The 23,088-nt window shown below is 41.8% G+C and overlaps 2 long non-coding RNA genes across 2 annotated transcripts in view; one reads left to right on the top strand and one right to left on the bottom strand.

The window, feature by feature from the left end:
- The window catches only part of LOC105465007 (uncharacterized), a 400,763-nt gene that overhangs the window by 376,820 nt on the left and 855 nt on the right, over positions 1-23,088 (bottom strand). The window lies entirely within an intron of this gene.
- On the top strand, positions 5,405-7,967 carry LOC139358034 (uncharacterized). The gene is made up of 3 exons (XR_011612247.1): positions 5,405-5,937; positions 6,568-6,667; positions 7,739-7,967. It is a non-coding gene; the product is annotated as an uncharacterized lncRNA (long non-coding RNA).

Genomic DNA, 23,088 nt, shown 5'->3' with positions numbered 1-23,088 from the left:
CTCTTTTTCCTATCCTTTCCTTCTTTTGTCAAAGAGTCCTGCTATCTACTGTGACAATTAAGGTACCCAGCGCCCCAGTCCAGTTTCACTAATATTAAAGCTGTTGGCCAGGTGCGGTGGCTCACACCTGTAATCTCAGCAATTTGGGAGGCCAAGGTAGACAGATCACTTGAACCCAGAGGTTCAAGACCAGTCTGAGCAACATGGCAAAACCCTATCTCTACAAAAAAATACAAAAGTTAGCTCGGTGTGGTGGCATGCACTTACAGTCCCAGCTACTTGGGAGGCTGAGGAGGGAGGATCACTTGAGCCCAGGAGGATGAGGCTGCAGTGAGCCGTGTTCACACCACTGCACTCTAGCCTGGGTGACAGAGCAAGACCACTCTGTCTCAATAATAAAAAATAAAGCTCTTAATTTCCACGTGTTCTGGTGACACTTTGCAGCCTACAGTGCCTGCTCAAGAGAGACATAGATTGCTATGTTTTGTCCCACAAGTGACTTCCCCCACCCATGCCTTGGTCATAGTTTATGGGGCCAGAGGTGAAATTCTCAACCCAAAGACAAACAGTAGGCTGGTTAGCAGCCTATACAAAACATTTTTTCTCTCTGAAATTTGAACTAAGAAACATAGGAAAAGATTGGTCCATTATTAGTAAAAGCCAAAGCTGAAAAGATGCTTTAATGGAAAGGTAAAGTCAAGGCTTGCTGAAATCATGAGCAAGGCACATATTGACGAAACAGAAGAAACTATGAGAAATGAATAGAGGAGCAGTCATACTATGTCTTAAAAAGTCTTAAAAAGACACCAGGCAGCAGCCTTTGATGATGAAGAATCTGCTCCCCAGATCCTAGGATGTTTTCCATTCCAGCTGAGGTTAAGAAACATGTAGCCTTATCCTTTTACTTCTTCACTGGGTCTTTGCCCCTTGTAGTTGAAATAACCTCTCTCTCTGTCTCTCTCTCTCTCTCTTTCTCTCTCTCTCTGTCTCTCTCTCTCCCCCCCTCTCTCCCCCTCATCATAACACCTATTTTTGGTCTCACACACACTTACCCCAACTCATAATTTTGGTCTTTTACTCACAAATGTAAATGCTTAAATACACATATACAATACTGATTAGAGACACGTGCACACGAAGCTAATTTCTGTCCAGTGATATTATTATATCAGCTTTAATGCCTGGATGAATCCAATCTTAACACATAACCTACTGTAATAACACCTTCTTGGTCAAGCACACAAGGCACAGCAGAGAAGATTTTTCAAAGAATTTAAATTTTTAAATAAAATTTTAAAAATTAATGAGCTCATGTACACTTAAGATGAATGCTGTTTATGAAATGCATGTTATATCTCAAAGACAATTGTTTTAAAGAATGAACTCAGAGATGCCTACAACTTTTAGAAAAATCAAAGTAATACCTTATATTTGTTCACAATTTCACATTCAATGCGCTAAAAAAATCTTGAGATAGATTGAGTTGCCAATGTGCTGTTTTTAGAACAGAGAAACAGTAACTTGCATGGGATGTTAGTGGTAGATTCTGCACCAAAACCTTTGTCACCACCAATTCCTAATCTAGTGACAGCATTTTAATTACTCCCACCTGAATGAACCTAATATTGATGCAATTCAACTCTGCAGATATTGACAAAGACATTAAACAACCTATTCCTTTTTCTTTTCAACAGGGTCTCATTCTGTTGCCCAGACTGGAGTGCAGTAGCATGATTTTGGCTCACTGCAGCCTCGACCTCCCAGGCTCAAGTGGGGATCCTCCCACCACAGCCTCCCGAGTAGCTAGAACTGCAGGTACTGGCAACCATGCTTGGCTAATTTTTTGTAATTTTTTTTTTTTTTTTTTTTTTTTTTTTTTTTTTGTAGAGACAGGGTTTCTCCTTGTTGCCCAGGCTTGTCTCGAACTCCTGAGCTCAAGCAATCCACCCCGCTCAGCCTTCCAAAGTGCGGGGATTATAGGCATGAGCCACTACGTCCAGCCACCCATCTATTTTTGAGACAGATATTTCCTAGTGATGGGACAGATGTTGTGACATTTAATCGACTGATTTATACTTAGTATATGCTAAATTGCAGATGTTTTTAATTGCCTAAGGGGTGTGTGTGAAACCACCACTGACCCAGCTGATAAATAGCTTTATGGTTCCTGCTTTAAATATTCCATGACAACATTGGCATTCCACAGCAAGTTCTTTTTCAAAAAATTTTAGATGTGGGGGTACACGTGAAGGTTTGTTATATAGGTAAACTCGTGTCATGGGGGTTCGTTGTACAGATTATTTCATCACCCAGGTATTAAGCCTCGTACTCAATAGTTATTTTTCCTGCTTCTCTCTCTCCTCCCACCTTCCACCCTCAAGTAGTCCCCATGTCTATTGTTCCCTTCTTTATGTTCATAAGTTCTCATCATTTAGCTCCCACTTATAAGTGAAAACATGTGATATTTGGTTTTCTGTTCCTACATTAGTTTGCTAAAGATAATAGCCTCCAGCTCCATCCATGTTCCCTCAAAAGACAAGATCTTATTCTTTTTTATGGCTGCATGTATTCCTTGTGTATATGTACCACATTGTCTTTATCCAAGCTGTCACTGACGGGCATTTAGGTTGATTCCATGTCTGCTATTGTGAATAGTCTGCAATGAATATTTACATGTGTGTGTCTTTATGGTAAAATGATTTATATTCCTCTGAGTACACACCCAGTAATGGGATTGCTGGGTGAAACAGTAGTTCTGCTTTCAACTCTTTCAGGAATCGCCCTACTGCTTTCCACAATGGTTGAACTAATTTACACTCCTACCAACAGTGTATAATTGTTCCCTTGTCTCTACAACCTCGTCAGCATCTGTTAATTTTTTACTTGTTAATAATAGCCATTCTGACTGGTGTGAGATGGTATCTCACTGTGGCTTTGATTTGCATTTCTTTAATAATCAATAATATTGAGCTTTTTAAAATATGTTCATCGGCCACATGTATGTCTTTTGAAAAGTGTCTGTTCATATCCTTTGCCCACTTTTTAATGGGGTTGTTTGTTTTGCTCTTGTAAATTTGTTTAAGTTCCTTATAGATCATAGCAAGTTCTTCATCTCTGTTGTCACCATTGGAACCACTGTTCTTTCTAGAGCTATGATTATTTAATGTTCTTTAGATTTTATTGGTTACTTCCTGTGTTGGTGGTACAGATAAATGGACTCATCATACATTGAGTTCCTCAGATAAGAGATTCCTGGGAATCACATATTTTGAAAACCAAGAAACAGATCATTATCAAGAAGAGAGGAGATTCTAAATGCTGCTGGATTTAATTTTTTAACTTTATAAAAATGATATTTATTTTGAACTGGGTTCTGGTCATTAAGCATCAAAATAAAGACTGTGATACATTTTTCCACCATGGCTTTCTATTAAAACCAGGCCTAAAATAACAGTACTTTTTGGATTTGGGTCAAGTTAATGTTGCCCCAAGAAGTTCCCCACCAAGTCTCTCATTTGACCCTCCCAAAGACTTTGAAGATAAGACAAGTACCATCCCCAGTCTTAAGTTGAGAAAACTAAGGACACAGGGATTTGTCTAAAGTCACACACCTGGCTAGTGACAGGCAGGAACAAGATCTCAGACCTCAGTACTACTACTGAATATATATGTAGAACTGGCCTTCATCAACCACATAACAAATGACCTCTAAACATAATGACGTAAAGAGAGATGTGAAAAAAATAATAATATAGAATTAAATCCCAAGGCTAACCTAGCATCAGCACAACCAGCCAGCAGCACCACCATCTCAGGCTGTAGCAGCACCACGCCCTTCCAGAAGAGCCCAGACTTTCCAGAAGCATCCTCATCAAGTGTTACAAGCAAGGAAGCCAGAGGCTGCCCATCGCATACCTGAACAGAGTCAACCTAGTCTCCTTAAACATTTCTTCTGCTCCATGCCTGAAAGAAGAAATGATTAAACTTTGAAGCCCTGTGTATCTTAATACCTTGGAAACATTTGCAATGTATATCCTCATTAAATAAAAACATTGCAACGGCATTTAGAGTTTGGAGCTGAGGAGCCTGGGAAACATCACACTGCAGCAATAATGACACAAACAGAGAAACATTAACATTTCTGATTGTTCATTTCAATCCACAGTCAGGGGCAGCAGCAGCCACTATCAATTTATAGAAATAGGCTTTAATTCCTGAGTGGCAATCTCTGCTACTCAGACTCAAGATAAATGAACTCTGTGTGTGCACACAGATAACTGTAGTGCCATGAACTACACACATATGTATCTGGTGAATGAAAATGATAGCTTTTCCTTATACCAGTTTTTTTTTAAATTAAATTTATTTATTTATTTTCTTTTTTATTATACTTTAAGTTCTAGGGTACATGTGCACAATGTGCAGGTTTGTTACATATGTATACATGTGCCGTGTTGGTGTGCTGCACCCATTAACTCATCATTTACATTAGGTATTTCTCCTATTACTATCCCTCCCCCGCCTCCCCCCACCCCACAACAGGCCCCAGTGTGTGATGTTCCCCTTCCCGTGTCCAAGTGTTCTCATTGTTCAATTCCCACCTTTGAGTGAGAACATGCAACCTTACACCAGTTTTAACTCCTGACTAATGCCCATGATGTAGTCAGAAAGTCTACTGCAAGTTCATGTTTAGCCAACAGTTATAAATGGCATGTGGACATTCTTAAGAAAGGATTATTTTAATACTCCTTCAAATAAAGGCAAATAAAATCCAGGTCTAGATTTTGTAGCTCTCTAAGGTAACCTTTGTCAAGTGGGGTTCAAAGACTCTTGTTTCAGAGTCAGCTGGTGTGGCTGTTAAAATTTCAGACTATTGGGCACTTGCTCAGACCTAAAGAATGAGAATCACTAGAATGGGTCCCAGGAAATTACAATTTTAACAGGCACTCAAGGGAATTTTATGCATCTAGGCCTAAGGAAGAGCTGGGAAAATAGAGAAAAGACTAGAACCTTTTCTAGAAAGAATCCCAGAGAGCTAAGAGCAAGACCAAAAGAGAGAGGTCCAGTTATTACCCCAGCACTGTCTCCCCAGCTGCCATTAACAACCTCTGCCCCTTGAAAGTTCAAGGTCAGCCCTGTCAAGGCCTGTGTCCACAAAGTCCAGAATTACTGATCCTATGGATGTCCCTACCCCACTATCATGTGAGGCCCAGGCACAGTCTGGCCCCCAAGCACCTGGTCTCTAACTTGGGGATGATGATTTTTTAGCTCCTATATGACACACCTGTATGACAACCAACACTCCTAGGGGGTGTCCTGTCTCTGGAGCTGTAAGTCCAGTTCTCCTTTAACCCCAGGTTTCCCACAGGGAAGCTCTGACCTTCTGGCCTAATCCCTCCAGCCTCTCCTTTGACTGGACTCCACAGCTGGATTCCTCTATATCATCCTTTGCCAGCCACTTGAGAGATCGTGGGGAAGACATTAGTTGCTGTGTGTGAATAATTATACAGATGCTATGACCATTATCATTAGAGCTTGCAAAACGAAGACCTTTCCCTGTGTGAAAAAGGAAGGAGCTCACCTACAGGCTAAATCACTCTTGGCTTTAACTAGTTGGGAATGTAAGCTATTGCCTGTTAAACTGGAAGTCTGAACCCTCAGGGGACTACAAAGTAAAAAAGTGGCCGTGATATATCTTGGTGGCCCACGTTAGTTGTCACCTCCAAATGAAGAGAAACAAGGATGCGAGAATGAGGAGCTCATAGCCTGTAAAGTTGCGTCAATCCCTCCACCACACACACACTATTCCCCATCCTTCTGTCCTCCCCACACCCTGCCCACACACACACAATATTGTGTTGCTTATCAGGAAGAATCAAAGAACAGGGCCTGAAAACCTTGAATGCAGACTACTTGTGGCAGGATCAGAAATCTGAAGTATGTAAACCAACTTTTTTTATCCTTCTGTTTTTATTTCATATTTGTTGTCCTCTAACATTTAGGAGTACTTGAAAATTCCAGCTGCTTCAGCTGTGCTACAAGAATCAACAGAAATGATTTTTATTTTATTGGGAAAGATGTCTTCTCATAGAACGTCTTCTTAGGTCATGTACAAGTAAAACTTCCAAGTTGAGTTTTGAGTATATCCATGCCTGGGATGGGGCAATTTAAAGTCAGGGTATGGTGGAGAGGAGGATATACTCCTAAAATAAGCAGGATAATACCAAAAATAACTGAGTTATAAGAACTCAAAAAAAAAATGAAACATGTCAAGCAAGATTTGAGCTTCTTGCTACAACTGTTTCCCCACTATTTTTCTCTGATTAATAAAAGGGAACAAGGAATGAGGTGGAGAGGGAGAAGTGGGAGGAGATATGTGTACCAACTTAAGTCCACTGGTTTTGTAAACTAAAAGGCAAAACCCCCTACACGCTAATGAGAAAAAAGAGAGAAGTTTACTGAAAGCCAATGAAGTTTATGATATTTTTCTAAACTTTTGCATAAACATCATCCTGTAATGTAAACAAGAAAAACTGTGAAGTTGGTATTATTATATTCTTTTTGCAGACAAGAATATTGAGACTCCTACAGATTTATGCAAAAATGGGCCTGATATGATTTGGATCTATGTCCCCGCCCAAGTCTCATGTCAAATCATGATCACCAGGTATGGCCTGGTGGGAGTTGATTAGATCATGAGGCAGTTTCTTATGTTTTAACACCATATCCCTTGGTGCTATCATGGCAATAGTGAGTTCTCATGAGATCTGGTTGTTTAAAAGTGTGTGGCGGTCGGGCGCGGTGGCTCAAGCCTGTAATCCCAGCACTTTGGGAGACCCAGAGGGGCGGATCACGAGGTCAGGAGATCTAGACCATCCTGACTAACACAGTGAAACCCCGTCTCTACTAAAAAATACAAAAAACTAGCCGGGCGAGGTGGCGGGCGCCTGTAGTCCCAGTTACTCGGGAGGCTGAGGCAGGAGAATGGCGTAAATCCAGGAGGCGGAGCTTGCAGTGAGCTGAGATCCGGCCACTGCACTCCAGCCTGGGCGGCAGAGGGAGACTCCGTCTCAAAAAAAAAAAAACTGTGTGGCATCTCTACCCACCTGCTCTTGCTCTGGCCATGTAAGATGTGCCTGCTTCCCTTTTGCCTTCTGCCATGATAGAAAGTTTCCCTGAGGCCTTCCCAGAAGCTGAGAAGATGTCAGCATCATGCTTCCTATACAGCCATTGGAACCATGAGCCAATTAAACCTCTTTTCTTTATAAACTACCCAGTCACAGGTATCTCTTTAGAGCAATAAGAGGACTGACTAATACAGGGTAAATATCTAGCAAGTGGTAAGATCCAAGTTCCGTTCCAGGTCTGTCTGGTTCCCAAATATGTTCACTTTCAGCCATGCTATATGGCTTCCACCAGACACATCCTTAAACTTAACACAGAGAATCAATCAGAATCACCACTGCTTAGTAAAACTTCAAAGTTGTGTTTTGCCACATCTGCATCCATAAATCAGACCCTTTGAACACTGAGGCCAGCCAGTCTGCATAGGCAATGGTCAAATGTCTTGAATCCCCTGACCTGGAGTGCTAACTTCTGCTGCCCTACTCAGCTTTCCTCATCCTACTCTCTATTTATAACACTTGGTACAAATTCATCCATCATTCCCACTGAATATCATGTTTAGAAGCCAGGGACATGCAATTTATGACACATAAGATGGTTTCTCCCATAATAGAACTTGAAGATCCTCGATGAATTCAAACTCACATATATGATCACATTCTCCAACTGCTCTAAAACTAGGACTACTAGAAAATTTGCTTTTACAAAGCCTGAATGCTGGGTTGGTTGACTGTCTTGAAAATGACAGCCCATGGTGTGCATCTCTGGCAGCATGTTTCCTAGATAGTCAGCTGAGGCCACATGGAAGTAAAGAAGCAAAGATGCCTGTAACCCATCTGAACTCCTATCGGTAAGCTCCAAAGCAAAGCACTCATCTACAAGAGAGCCTAAATATAATTAATCTTTCCTTCCTTCAAACCTAGAAAGAGATTTTTTTGCCTTGACTGAAAAGGTGTGTTTTATCATAACAATTTGCTGCACACTTGCAAGTACTATCTAGATACCCACTAATCCAGATGCAAAGCAATCAATGCACTCACTATCTGAAAGACATAAGATGCATTTCAACACTAAGACCATAATTCACCAACCCCTCCTAGGCTGAGATCTTTTGCTTTAAGTAAATCACCGGGAGACTGTGGGCTTGATCACCTGAGGCTTCAAGACAACTGAAACTCGACATACACTATCTGCCATGACTTTGTGCTGCTTCCCAGATGGGGACGAGAGTGCCTTTGCAGTTGCAGGCTTGATAGCTAGGTCATTTTAGCTGTGGTCTCTTTGGAAATACATATAAAGGGAAAAAAAGTGTGTGTGTGTGTTTGTGTGTGTGTGTGTGTGTTGTGCTCAAGGAGTGAACTATCCTAGTTCACTTGTGAGACAGCCTCTTCCAGTCTTTCTCTTAACTAGAGCTGCCTGGCAGATAGCCCCTGCTTAGGGAAGTGGTGCTAAAGCTGACTTTGTGCAGAAGGGGCTGCTGACTGTATTAAAGACCAAATGGGAGCACACTCACATTTGTTTAGTGGTCTTTCTCATGGCCTGGCACAAGAGTATGTCCAACCAGAGACAGAAGTTATTAGCTGATTCGGACAAATTAACTTTCCCATGAAAATTGAGTTGAATTGGAGATAGAGAACGAAGCATAGTAGTGGCATAGGAGTATATCCCAGTGAGTATGTGAGTTCTGTTTCTAAAAGGATACCAGAGTCCCTAACCTCTGGATATAAACAACCTGAAACCTCATTGGATCCTTCCAGATCTTGAACGATATCTCAATCTCCATAACCTCCAGCAGTATAACTATATAATTTTTAGAAATATTTATGTTTTTCATATTATTCCATGAATCTTACATTAAGTATCCCCATTACTGGCGGTAAACCAAGGGACTTTGGAAAAAGCTGCATACTTTGTCTTCCTGTTGGGAGGTTCACAATAAAGCACAACAGTATATTAAAGGCTATGGTAAATGCTGGAAAAAAAAAAGAAAACTTTTTACATTTAGCTCAGCATTCCTCAAAGATCTTTGTTCATAAAAATCCATGCCCTTCTCAGAGTAACTATTAGTATGTTGGGAAACTAACAGAAACCCCTCTTAACATTATGAGCATGTTTACAGATAATATTGCCCTGGCCATTGAAGATGGAGACATCAGTTTTAAAGAAAGCTGGGAAAGGTGAGAATCAAAAGGATCCTTTGGACTAGGGAGCTTTAGATGGGCCCAGCATAACAGAACAAAGAAAGAGCATGAGCAGAGGCACAAAGGCAGTGATGAGGGACAAGGCAGGAGCCAGGAGAGAGGAAGGGGCAATCTCAGGACAAGCTGAATAAGAAAGAGTGTGCCTAAACCTTGCCATTAGTGCTACCATTATGTCCCCAATGTATCAAACAATAGTCTTTTAATACATCTATGGCAGCAAACAACAGTCTTTTAATATATCTATGGTAGCCCTTGATTTGTTTTAGTCTGTATTCACATCCCTGTTCTTGTTTTAAATTCATGGGGGATAATTTTAAATGAATCTTCTAATTTTTTCCCAAGGGACCTCATCAATAATAACTGAAAGGATGATTAAAATAACACTCTGTGTAGAACAAACTGAGTCAAAATTACTGTAAGGAGTAAATTACTCTAACAGAGATATAATATCAATGCCATCATTTATTAAATATCTGCTGCCATATGCTATCTCAATTCAAATGTATCCTTGGGTTGTAACCTGGTCTTTGCCAGGGCATCTGGAGAGAAAAAAGATAAATGAGACTTGGGGTTTGGTCTCCACTGGCCTACCTGTATTGTAGGAAAGACATGGATGGATGAAGGACTCAGGGTGAGGGAAGCTCTAAGTCTCCTCCAAACCCAGCTCTGTTTTATAAGCCCACTCACCTTCCTCAGCTCAGCTAAGCCCCTGCTTCTAAAAGGATTCCCTTTCAAGAACATTTAGCCCCAGAAGCAAGGGGCATGACCCAGGGACTCCATGGCCTGCATCAGAGGACAGAGATTTTACTCAAGCTGGGAATGTCTCCCACAGAACACTTTAGGCATTTTTCCTACTACAGGCTCCTGGGCCCCAAATAGAGCAGCTGGTGGTTAGCAGTCGGCAAAGTAACATCTGTCTAAGAGGCATGGTAGCAGAGCAGTATAGAGAACAAATCTTGGAAGAGACCTTGGAAATCATGTATTTCCTTCTAAATGTGCATACTCGGAAACTGAGGCCCAGAGATGGTGACCATTCACCCAAGGTTACAAGAACTATTTAGCACCCAGAGCCAAGAAGATTTCCCATACACCTAGCTTAGAATCCCAGCTTGATTGTCAGGCTTTGTTTCACTTTCTATTTTTTGTATCAAATGTCATTTAAAATGAAAGCATCCTCCCTGCCTTAGCAAAGGCCCAAAGGATGGTCATTTTGACATCTCTCAGCGGGACCAAGGGTCTCCACCTGGCAGGGCTTGACAGGCTGGCCACAGTGACAGACTGTGGCAGAGAATATTAGCCAGGGCAGAAAGAGGATCAGGTAACAGGGACCTCAGCTAAGGAAGCTCCCACTGGGGGCTGAGCTCCTGCTGAGAATCTATATGCTGGCGATGATGAGCCCTGCACACGAGGGCAGTGACTCACTGGGGCACAGTCCCCCGAGAGTCCCACAGCAAGGAGGACAGGCATATGCATTCATGTACTCACTCATGAATACATTCATTCTCTGCTGGGTATCAGGGACTGTGTTGAGGGCTGGTAAATCCAAGGAGGGAGATAGGTGGAAAGGAAAGGGGACATGAGAGGAAGGGAAGGAGGCAAAACTCAAGCTACTAAACCAGAAACCAATTCAACACCAGGAGCAGCCAAGAGACAGGAATGCTAACACAGATGCACCAGCTCAGATGACCTCTGTGCTTGGAAATCCTCATCAAGGAGGGGAGGAGAATGGAATAACCGTTGATTGTCAGATGACAAAGCTCTTCCTCCTCCCTATTCTCCCCTACTCATTTACTTGTCCCAAAGTCAGAGGAGCATGGCAGGTTACAGCAAGAAACACCAAAGGTATGAGTTGTTTCCCTTAGTGTTTATGTTAGTCCATTTTGTGTTGCTATAAAGGAATACCTGAGACTGGGTAATTTATAAAGAAAAGAGGTTTATTTGGCTCACCGTTCTGCAGGCTGTACAAGAAGCATGGTGCCAGCATCTGCTTCTGATGAGGCCTCAAGACGCTTACAAACGTGGCAGAGGGCAATGGGGGAGTCGGTATATCACAAAGTGAGACAGAAATCAAGAGAAAAGAGAAGAGGTGTCAGGCTTTTTTTAACAACCAGATCTCATGGTAACTAATAGAGCGAGAACTCACTCATTACTGAGAGGATGAGAATGGCACCAAGCCATTCGTGAGGGATCCACCTCCAACACTGGGAGCACGTTTCAACATGAGATTTGGAGGGGACAAATATCCAACCTATGTCAGACTAACAAGTGATCTTGACTAGTACTAATAAGTCCTCAAAACAAGACTTACTTCCTGTAAAGTGAACAGAGATACAAACCTGAAAGGCAAACAGATATTTGTACATAAAGGGCCCTAAAGAGAGGGCTATTATTTAGTAATACAAGGTAGCCACTGCCCTCTAGGAATTGGGGTGGAACCCAAGAATCAATTTCTTATAGCTCCCCAGATGATTCCCAGGTGCAGCCAGTGTTGAGAATCACTACCCAGACTCCTTTTCCTGCATAGAAAAGACTCTGCCAGTGCCACATTGTTAACCCAAATGAGCCTCAAGTTAACCTTCCTCAATGATTTTATTCCTAGAAAATTCCCTAGAGAAGCTGCCTATTCCTTCCATGATCTCCCACCCTTCTGAGCACCTAGAACCCCAAACCTCCCCTCCAGGACTTCATCACAGCATGTGTTCAAGACGGGCTCAGTTGTAGGTCATTTGTATAGTAGTGAGAATTAGAAGCTGGGTTGTTTCTTCAACCATGGGTCACCTTGAGCCTCGTGTCTCACTATGCAATCTATGAAAGGGCTTTTGAGGCATCAGAGATTCAATGAAGCCATGAAGCTTGGAGCAGACTTTCATTTTGCCTCAAAAGTCACACCCAGGAAGTGACTATCAAGAACTGAATACATTCTCCATTTCTGGAAGTTTTTGTGCTGTACAGATAAGGCAAGGGCTTTGAACTGTTAGTCTCACTCTGCCGTAGGTATTCCCAGGATGGGAGAACCTGCACCTTTTTAGCTTAGAGCAAGATGTTAAGGCAGCTAAGACAAGGGTTTGGCTTTATGGAAACCAAGTGCTGATGCCAAAGAGCAACACCTCTAACCACATTCACATACTTGAAGCTAATACATATGTGCTCAGCTCTTTTCATCATTATCTTACTTATCTTTACCATAGCCCTAGGAGGTGAATACGAATATGAAGCACACAATATAGACAAAGAAATGAACACTTAGGCTATTTAAATTACCTAGGTGCAAGTAAGTCACAGGGAGGAATGACACTTGAACCCAGGTCAAATTGCTGCTAAGACTTTTTAAGGCCCTGGCTATACATCTTCCCATGTTCCACCAAACATTGCCCCACAGTGCCAGCTGACTCAGAATCTCAATCAGCCTTCATACTTACTGATAGGAGCCATGGGTCTTAATGGAATCTGAGTTGGACAAAGTGACCAGATCACTATAACCATTCCCATTGCCAGAAAAACAACCAAAAGAATAATCTTGCTTATGTTATTGGTCAAGGTCTTAGCAAAAAACAATTCTACTTGGATGTTTCAAATGGAGAGAATGTAATGAAGGGACTGCCCTGAGAGGAATGGGCAGCACTAGAGAACCAACAGAGTGCTGAGCTTAAGGAACTAATCACAGGAGAAAACCATCCCATCCCCACTCTGGGGCCTGAACAAGCAAGGGAGAAATCATTGTAATTACAGGTGAAGGGGGAGCCACCCAGCAGGAGCTGTGGTCACCCAAGGATGCAACCAGACCCTTGGTGATGAGCAAGGAGGAAGCTGGTAAGAAAGCCCCCAATTCTGTCTCTCCCACACTCCCAGCTCCTGCTGGTAACTCCCCCTGGTCAGCCCAACCACAGAGCCCGATAGCAAAGGAACCTGGGCCAGGCAGCCCATAAAAGTCAGCTTTCTGGGACAGAATGCAGCAGAAAAATGGGAATAAATGAGTCCGGGGTGGGAGCAAGTAGAGAGCGATGAGCATGAAGAGAAAAGTGTAGTTTTACTGGGACAGTTATGCACATTGTAATGGATTTTTTTTTTTTTTTACAAAAGAATTCAAGTAATTTTCCTAATAACAGCATCTGTGGTTGAAGGTGTTCACTGTATGCCTGGCACTGTTCTAGGTGCTTCACAGATGTAGCAGATATAAATCTCAGTCCAGACTCAGGGGTGCATGAAATAGTGGACCTTTCTATTTTCTATAAATTAATATTTATTTTGAGATCCCATCCTATCTGGCGGGCATGGCATTTCACCTCAGTCATCTTTTGGGTGTTGGCAATCCAAGAGGCAATACACAGTGCCAAAGTACTAGAGCCCTCCAGCCTGGGTCATGTGTGCACACAGCCTCCCTCAGGTGTATCCATTGTCCCAGCCAACATGGCATTTCTCATCCAGTGGCTCACTCCATCTTGCAATGCTCCCTAAACAGGGCCAATGCAGGAAACCCCACCTAGAGATGCATGTACGTGCAGCCATTCTTCTCTGGGGTCCTGTCAGGAAGTAGGTCCTGGATCCCTGCTTCTCAAAGACATGCAGAACCTCTAGAGGAACTAGGGAATCTTTTTTCTTCCATCTGAGGAAAGCCCCTCCCTTTCTCTTGCTTTTTCTAAGCCTTCTGTTTCTTCCACAATTCTACTTCCTCTGGAAAACCTCTACATTGTCTGATAGCCTTGTGCATTTAAAAACAAAAGCTGGAAACTCTCTGCAGGCTACTTTAGCTTCTTTTCCCCTCACTTAGCTCTTCTTTGGCATTGCATCGTGCACAATGTGTGGGAAGCAGGGAGGTGAAGGAGAAATACAGGCAGGAAAAAACAATTAATACCTAAAAATACAATCCAGATGAACGTGTTTCTTTAAACTTTAGGACAACTGTATTAATCATGTTGGGTTTTTTTTTTTTTTATTTTTTGTAATTTATAATGGTTTTACATCTTGGGAACTTGCTAATCCTGAGAGACTGCCCCTCCCAGGGCTAGCTAATTCCTAAAGCCAGTAAAGGACTTGTTCATCAGGAGCATGCCTGTAATACGCAAACCAACCAATCCAAAGCCCATACTCTGAACTAGCTCCTCTATCTGGCTTTGATACACCAGGAGGCAACATTCCTCTACCCACATTATCCCAGGATCAGGCACCAGACAACTAGGACAGCCCCTACATCCTGGAGCCAGCTAAACTTTTTCAAACTTGCCAATACCAAACCTGGTCAACATAACCACCCATTCCTTCCCACGAAAACCACAACAAACGCTCTGTCCTGCGCTTTCTTTCTTTCCCTTTACCCTCCTTCTGCCTCCTGTCCCTGTCTGGCGCTTCCCCCATGTGGCCCTGCATAGTGTGCTATATACCTCCTATTTCTAGGGATCTGTTGAACATAAAAGTCCTATTCATGACAATCATTTCCATATCTGTGTGTCTTACCATACCTGATTAAAACAAATCCAGGGTAAGATTTAGTACAACATATGCACCATTTTTACCAATGAGGCTCAGAGTAGTTCAGTTACTTTCCCAAGGCTACCTAGTAGGTAAATTCTCACCCATCTGCCTCTAAAGCCTACTCTTCTAATTTTCCAGAAATGCAAACAGGGTTTACAACACAGACCAGTTATGAGTGGCTGGCATGGCTAGCTAGAAGCTGTGTTAAGAAGAATTCTGATGCAATAAAAAACTCATTGAGAAACAGTGCCATTATTAATTGGCGAGGACTTGGTGAATGCAGGAGGCATGTGTATTTTGCATCTGTTTACTGAAAGTTAAGCCATTTCTTATATATAATAAAATGAATTGAAAAAAATGGTTTGAATTTGTGCAATGTGTCAACAAAGTCATGAAGAGAATCCATCAAGAGAATCTCCTAAGAATCAAGCACTGAGGGAGTGGAGAAAGAAGAGGAACTTATGCACACACAGAATCCCCCACCCAGAGTGGTACCGGGAGGACACACACAGATGGACACAATGCCAAGCCCTTTTACAGGCCACCCTTTTGTCTCCAAGCAGGTTTTTCTGTTGAGTCAGCTCTCCTTTGTTCTTGTGGCACTTCTCTTCATCTTTATTTCATATTTCTTTTATTCAAAAGGTAGAAAAAGGTAGCCACTGTGCCTGCGTCATGTACCTACTGCTTGGGATGACACTAGAAATTAACTTGTAGATCCCACTATTTCTCTGTCCCTTCACTTCACCCCCCCACCCCAGTCAACCACCTACCCCAGGGATATCAAGTCGGAAAAGTGTGGATTTCATTACATTTTATTTTTCCTGCACTATCCTTTCAGCAGCTCTTAATATCCTTCCTTTTAGTGCTGTAGTTTTGTTGCTTTTTGTTGATTTATGTGGAACTGGGGATCTTTGTCAGTTTAATTACAAAAAAAATCACACTGTTGTATATGCTTGTCAACTTAATTTTCAGGATTTGCCTTGTTTTACATTGTAAACTTTGGGGACAATTTGTTCTGTCTTTAATCAACACTTGCAGGTTTTGTTGTGTTTCTTTTAATGTTTTGCTATTTTGCTTCCAAGCCCAATATGGACAAAGATGATTCACATTTTCCCTTGTTTCACAGCCTGTACCATCATGTTTACATTCACTTTGCTTTGAAGAAAAAGACAACCCATTTGTGTTTTCATTAGAGGAAGCAGTTCGAGCATAATATATACTAGCTCAAAGAGTACTGAACAAAGAGTCACATGAGCTGGTGCTAGTGCTGGCTCCACCAATTTTCTGGCTGGCTGTAAAAAGTCACTTGCCTTCTCTTATTTGTAAAGTGGGAGTATCTGAACTTCACTAGATAAGGTGTGAAGCCCATGTCAACTTTGGAATTCATGGATCTTGTGTTAATGTCTTTCGGTTGCAGGCAACAGAAAATTACTCTGCCTAACATAAATATAAAATTGAGAGCAGCTTGAGATCATTTACAATATTGCAGGAAGAACTGAACTGTCAGGCATAGGGAAGATACAAATCAAAGTGTTGGAAATCCAAAGAGCAGAAACCTGCAGTGCTTCATTCAAAGGCATTACCATAGGTGATTCAGCTCTAACAGCCTTCCATCCACCCATGCCTTGGCTCAAGTTTAGAAGTTCTGAAATAAAGACTGCAATTGGCCCAACTTATCCCTGGAACCAGGGCGTGGGATACTATTTGAAGGCCCAGCCTGGAACAGTATCAGGGGTAACAGCATCTGTTACCAGAAAAGGAATGGGAAGGGGGTCAGGAAAGTATAATAGGCAGATAAAAATAAATAACTACCATTGGTCCATTCCCTAGTAGCTGCCCAGGACACACACACACACACACACACACACACACACACACAGAGAGAGAGAGAGAGAGAGAGAGACAGAGAGAGAGAGACAGAGAGAGAGACAGAGAGAGAGAGAGAGAGACAGAGAGAGAGAGTTATTTAGGTCTCATCTCGAACTCTCTAGGTCTAGAACTTCTCATGATTATATCTCTATGGTCTGCACTTATGTGTTGAATGATAAACAAATGTTAAACAACCCCAAGTAAACTGAGAAGAAAAGCGAAAATGCAAGAAAATCTTTTTTAAATGTTATACAGTAAGAAAGAAGATGCAAGTAGAGGCTGTAACTTCATTTCTCCAGCTGGCCATAACACTACAGCTGATGTTTATAGTTTTCCATAACTTCTAATATCCACTCTATGTTCCTCTGACCTTTAACCAGAACCTCTGAAGAACCAGCTGAGGTTGTCATGACAGGAGACATGACTCTTCTAGGAGGTTTGAGCCCCCGATGGTTTTACCTGTAGAGGGATACAGCAATTACACGTTAACCTTGACCACTTGTCTTGGCACCATAAAGGCTTCCTCAGATTGCACCCATTTTTTATGTAGTAGCCACCTCTCTTCTCCTTGGTAATCAAAGTGAATCACCCAGTCAACTTCATAACCATCTTTTCCTGTTTGCAAATAGCGTGAGGAGCCTAACACAGGCCAGGTGGCAGTCTCTACTTCTGATGCAATGGACCTATTCACGTCACTGATGGAAGAATTTCACCTTTAGGTATCAAGACCTCTAAATCAGCAGAAGCAAGATTCACAGGAACAGGAACCATAATTCATAAAGTAGGTTACCTGATAAAATCATAAGATTCCTCCCCTACCTCACTGAGTGAATGACAAGAAGGATAAGAATTAGGCAGATGAGAGTAACAAAAACCTCAAATAACAATAGCTTAAGCAAGACAGGATTATATTTCTCTCATGTAAAAGTCCAGATAGGTGGCCCAGAGCTGATATAGCACTCCAAGGTGCCAGGAACTCAGATTCTATAATCTTATTGCTCCATTATGTCCAATAGGCTCCTAACAATTCAATAGATTGATTTGATCCGAGCTATCATATCTGAATTCTAACCAGTAAGAAGGAGAAAAGAGGAAGAGAAGAGAAAAATCCATTCCTGGAAGTTGCACCAGTCACTCTTATCCTATTTGCCAAAATTTAGCTACATCATCCCACTGAACTACAAGGGGTCTGAAAAATGGAATCTTTACTCTGAGATGCCTTGGGCCCCTAAAAAAATCAGAAATTCTGTTTCTCTAGAAGAAAAGGAAAAATAGTATTAAGGGATAACCAGTGCTCTCTGCCACTGAGAATGAGGGAGAACTGCCAGTTTTCTCCCCTAAGGAAAAGGTAGTGTGATGTGCCTAGAGCAGTTTGGAGAACCAGCGTTTCCAAATGCCCAGGATTCTCGTGGAAACCCTCATCTCAGTTGCCTAGATTCCACTCCTTCCCAAACAATGTTCTAACTAGCCACAACCCTGACAAAGATGTAAATCTAACTGATACTGTAATCTAGCAACTATAAACGCTATCTCTGTGTCTCATTTTCAGCATTCTCAACCCTGTAGAGTTAATAAACAATAAGAGATTCTTTCCTCATGATCACATAAAAGCTTCAGATTTCATTCCATGCTTTGTGGTGAGAATTGTGTAATATAAGCTTTTCAGAACAGTTGTCAGAAGACCCTTGTCCCCAGATCCAACATTTATCATCCCCTTTGCATGAGCCTATGGCTACAGCTATCTTACCCATTCCCCCAGAGTTTCATTTTCAAAGAGCATGTGGTCCCAAAAGAACAGTGTTGATAACTTGAGTAGTTATTTTGTCACTTTATAGCATACATTATACTTACAAACCCAAAGTAAAGGGGTGGGGGTGAAAATCTCACTTCCTTTTGCCCCATCTTGGGCCAGTAACCAATTCTAAGTGGCCCATATGTCTCTTACTTGCAACCCACCCACTATTACCAACTCTGGCATAAGTTAAAGTGCTATGATGGAATGTTGGGAGGAAGTATCTTTTAAGGCTCATACCATTAACCACTATAACTTTATCCTCCTTATAATGTTATTTTTGACCTCCAAGTCACTCCCTCATTCACTGAAGATGAGGACAACTGTAGGCTTCCTAAAGCAAATGCAAAATTTTATGCATATATTATGTACCTTCCTAGAGAGAGAGCCCATACTTCCTATTTTATTTTCAAAGGACCCCATGACCTCCCCAAGGATAATTAAGAATAACTTCCCTAGCTATTAAAATTGCCCGAAGTGTTTTTCATCTGTGAAATTATACATTCCAATGTCCTACTCTCAGTGCATAGCCTCCCACCTTCCAGCTTTCCTTAGCTACTCCTCTGATGTCTGGATGTCCACTACCTCTTCAAAGTTTTACCTTCATCTCTTTCCAATTTAAATTCCATGCTCCATCCTATCCACAACTCTTCCTTTATTCATTCATCAACTAAACCAGTGTTTACTGAGCATTTACTATTTGTTACAGACACAAAGACAAGACAGAGATTCCTGCCCTACTGGAGAATATGCTCTCATAAGGAAAAGAAAAAGAAAACAAGAAAAGAATGAAATAAATTCAAATTTGTGATTAGTTTCATGAAAGTAAACAAGAACTAAGCAAGAGAATATTATGGAAGCCTACTTTAGGTAGTGTGATAGGCAGAATAATGACCCCCAAAATGTCTACATCTTAACCCCTGGAACCTGTGAATATGTTAGGTTGCAGGCCTAAGGTTGCAGAGGAAGTTAAGGTTTCTAATCAGCCGATCCTCAAATAGGGAAATTATTCTGGAGTAACTGGGTTGGCCCAATGTAATCACAAGGGTCTTTAAAGGTGGAAGAGGGAAATTGAAGGAAGAACCAAAAATATGGCAGCATGAGAAGGACATGACCCACTGTTGCACATTTTGAAGGTGGAAAAAAAGCAGCTACAAGCTAAGGGATGTAGGTGACTTCTAGGAGCCGGTAAAGCAAAGGAAGCACATCCTTCCCTAGAGCTTCCAGAAGGAACTCAGTCCCGCCACCACCTTGATATTAGACTTCTTACCTCCAGAAGTGTGAGATAATAAATGTGCATTATTTAAACTTCTATATTTTACAGTGATTTGTCATGGAAACAATAGAAAACTAATATAGAGTAAATAGAAAGACCTGTCTAAAAATATGGCATTTAAAATAGACTCAAAAACATTAATAAATGCCATGAGATGAGTGGCGGAAAAGTGTTCCAGGCAGGGGGAAGGGCATGCGCAAGAGCCCTGAAATGGGAGCGAGCTTGGTGTATCACAGAGGTGACCGGAGACTGAGGGGGAAAGCCACATATAGGAAGTTATAGCAAGTCAGAGCAAGATTCTGCAGACAGATCACATGACTCATACTAAGAAGTCTGGATTTTATTCTAGATGTATCCTAAAGTACAAGATAAAGTCGTCAGCTAGAAGTGAGGATAGATAAATGAGAGTTTTGAGAAAACGGGTGGTGTGAAAGAGCCCTCTTAAGGAGTGGGAAGGCTAATTTACCAATGAAACACAGTAGGATCAGCAGCAGAGTGGAATATTCACTTAAGGTTCATGATCACAAGTTTTGAATAAAAAGAGTCAGCTTATGGGTATGTTTTCTCCAGTGACATTCAGCTAACATTTATTGAGCTTCTTAATGTATGCCAAGGACTGTCATAAGTACTCTAAAAAAATTAACTCTCTTAATCGTCATCACAACTCTACCAAGTGGGTGTCCTGTCATTATCATCTCTAAATTACAGATGAGTGATTATAAAGATAAATGTGGCATCTAGGCAGGTCAAAGAAGGATGAAAAGCTAGTGCATTGATGGAGAGTAAGAAATTGGTGGAGGAGGAAGAGGGAGGATGACCGAATTGAAGATTTAAGTAAGGTTGAACATGGGAAGCAATGGGCACACTTCCACAAGTAAGCTAGAAGGGTGGGAAGTTAAGGTTGGAAAGTAACATGTTTAAAATTGAGATTTTATATGTGATGGCAGTCCTGGGGTCCAAGGTATGGTCATGAGATCTTGTGGTTGAGGAGGAGGCAACAAAATGGTCATTAAATTAGCTAGGTGCAGTGGTTCATGCCTGTAATCCCAGCACTCTGGGTGGCCAAGGCAGGCAGATCGCTTGTGTTCAGGAGTTCGACACCAGCCTGGGCAACATGATGAAAACCCCATCTCTACTAAAAATACAAAAATTAGCAGAGCATGGTGGTGTGTGCCTATAGTCACAGCTATTCAGGAGGCTGAGGTGGGAGAATGGCTTGAGCCTGGGAGGCAGAGGTTGTAGTGAGCTGAGATTGCGCCACTACACTCCAGGCTGGGCAACAGAGCCAGACCTTGTCTTAAAAAAAAAAAAAAAAAAAAAAAAGATGAGTAGTTTTCACTACTCAAGGTCTCAAGCACTGGATGGTTCATTCATGTTGATGATGAAGTCACCAAGAATTATATGAAAAATTAGACTATGAGTCAGATGTAAAATTAATGAATAAAAGGGGTGAAGAAATCTCCATGATAAACCAGTATAGGGCAAGGGTATACAGAGCTGAGTGGCTAACCCTCAAACCTAACAATTTTGAAACACGGAAAGGAATTCATGGCCTGGAAGCAGGACAGATACTACCCCATATCCTGCCCTGAGGTATGTGAAATGTGGAACAAAACAGTGTCCACCTAAGAGATGCCCTTGAGGGTAGGCAGGTTTTTATTATGCGGGGGTTCCAAGCGTGGATACACATTAGAACCACGTGATAAATATTTAATAATCCAATGCTCAGGCCATATCCCCAGGCCGATTAAATCAGAATCTCTCAGAATTAATCCTATGTATTGGAACCTTTTTTTTTTTTTTTTTTTTTTTTTTTTTGAGACAGAGTCTTGCTCTGTCACCCAGGCTGGAGTGCAGTGGCGTGATCTCAGCTCACTGCAACCTCCACCTCCCTGGTTCAAGTAATTCCCCTGACTCAGCCTCCCAAGTAGTTGGGATTACAAGCACGTGCCAACATGCCCCGGCTAATTTTTTTGTAATTTTAGTAGAGACGGGGTTTCACCATGTTGGCCAGAGTGGTCTCGAACTCCTGACTTCCAGCCATCAAGCTGCCTCGGCTTCCCAAAGTGCTGGGATTACAGGCGTGAGCCACCCCTCCCAGCCCATATTAGAACTTTTTAGGATCCCTAGATGAGTGCAATATGAAGCCAAAGTTGATTCTAATAAGTTAAGACGAGAAAGTGAAAGAATAAATATTTTAAGTATAGGTTGAGGACACATGGCAGGGGTGAGCAAACTTTCTGTTAAAGGTCCAGATAATAAATATTTTAGGCTTTGTGGGCCACGGGTCTCTGTCACAATTATGCAACTCTGCCACTGAAGTGTAAAACATTCAAGGTTCATAGATGATACATAAATGAGTGTGGTTGTGTTCCAATAAAACTTTGTGTATAGACACAAATTTGAATTTCATATAATTTCATGCAGTGAAAAATTTTGTTTTAACCACTTTAAGATGTAGGAATTGTTCTTGCGAGCTATACAAAAATAGGCAATAAACTAGATTTGGCCCATGGGTCATCATTTGCCAATATCTGATATAGGGGAATTTGTGGTCAGAGAGCTGAAGTTCTAGAAGGCAGAGCAGTAGGGGTTGACAGGGTTTTATGTCCTTCATGCTTCCAATACACCTCCTGGACCAATCCGTGACCCTACATAAACCTAAACATCTTACACCTAGCAGATGAGCACTCTTGGCAAAAATCACACAACTGTGAAGCCTCATAATCTGTCTCCCAGCCTCCACTCCTACCTCTCCAATCAATTCATGGTAGCCAGAGAAATGTTTCTAAAACACAAATCAGATCATGCCATTCCTCTGTTTAAAATCCTTCCAAGCCTTCCCAAGGTCCCTCAGGTTTATCGAAATTTCTCAACATGTTTACTACCAGCTGGCTTCTGCAACACTCTGGACCACCTGCTTCTTGCATTCTAGTCATTGTACATTTGTTTTTCAGCTCCTTAAAATCCCCTTTGCTCACTGTTGCTATGTGTCAGGACAGCCCTTCTCCACCTTTACTCTGCTTCTTCCATCAGGTTCCAGTTTTGATATCATTTCCAGCAGGTCTGGATTCAGTACTCCTCACATGTGCTTCCTTAACATCCAACCTATATTCTTTTTCAAGAGCGTATCATGCTGCTTGGAACTGGTGGTGTCACCTTAAACAAGTGTCACTTGATGAATTAATCACCTTTATTCTTTGTTTCCCACTGACCCTGAAAACCTTATCAGCTGGGGAATTTTTCCCCTGCCACTGGATAAAAACTCTGTCAGGCCCTCTGATGTAATTTGGTCTCTGATGTAATTTGTCTGTGGTAAAACACAGACTCGATTGAGAAAATAGAATTTCCACTCC

Source organism: Macaca nemestrina, chromosome 13 (assembly GCF_043159975.1).
Source record: "Macaca nemestrina isolate mMacNem1 chromosome 13, mMacNem.hap1, whole genome shotgun sequence".
NCBI lineage: Eukaryota > Metazoa > Chordata > Mammalia > Primates > Cercopithecidae > Macaca > Macaca nemestrina.
This window is presented reverse-complemented; position numbering and strand designations above follow the sequence as displayed.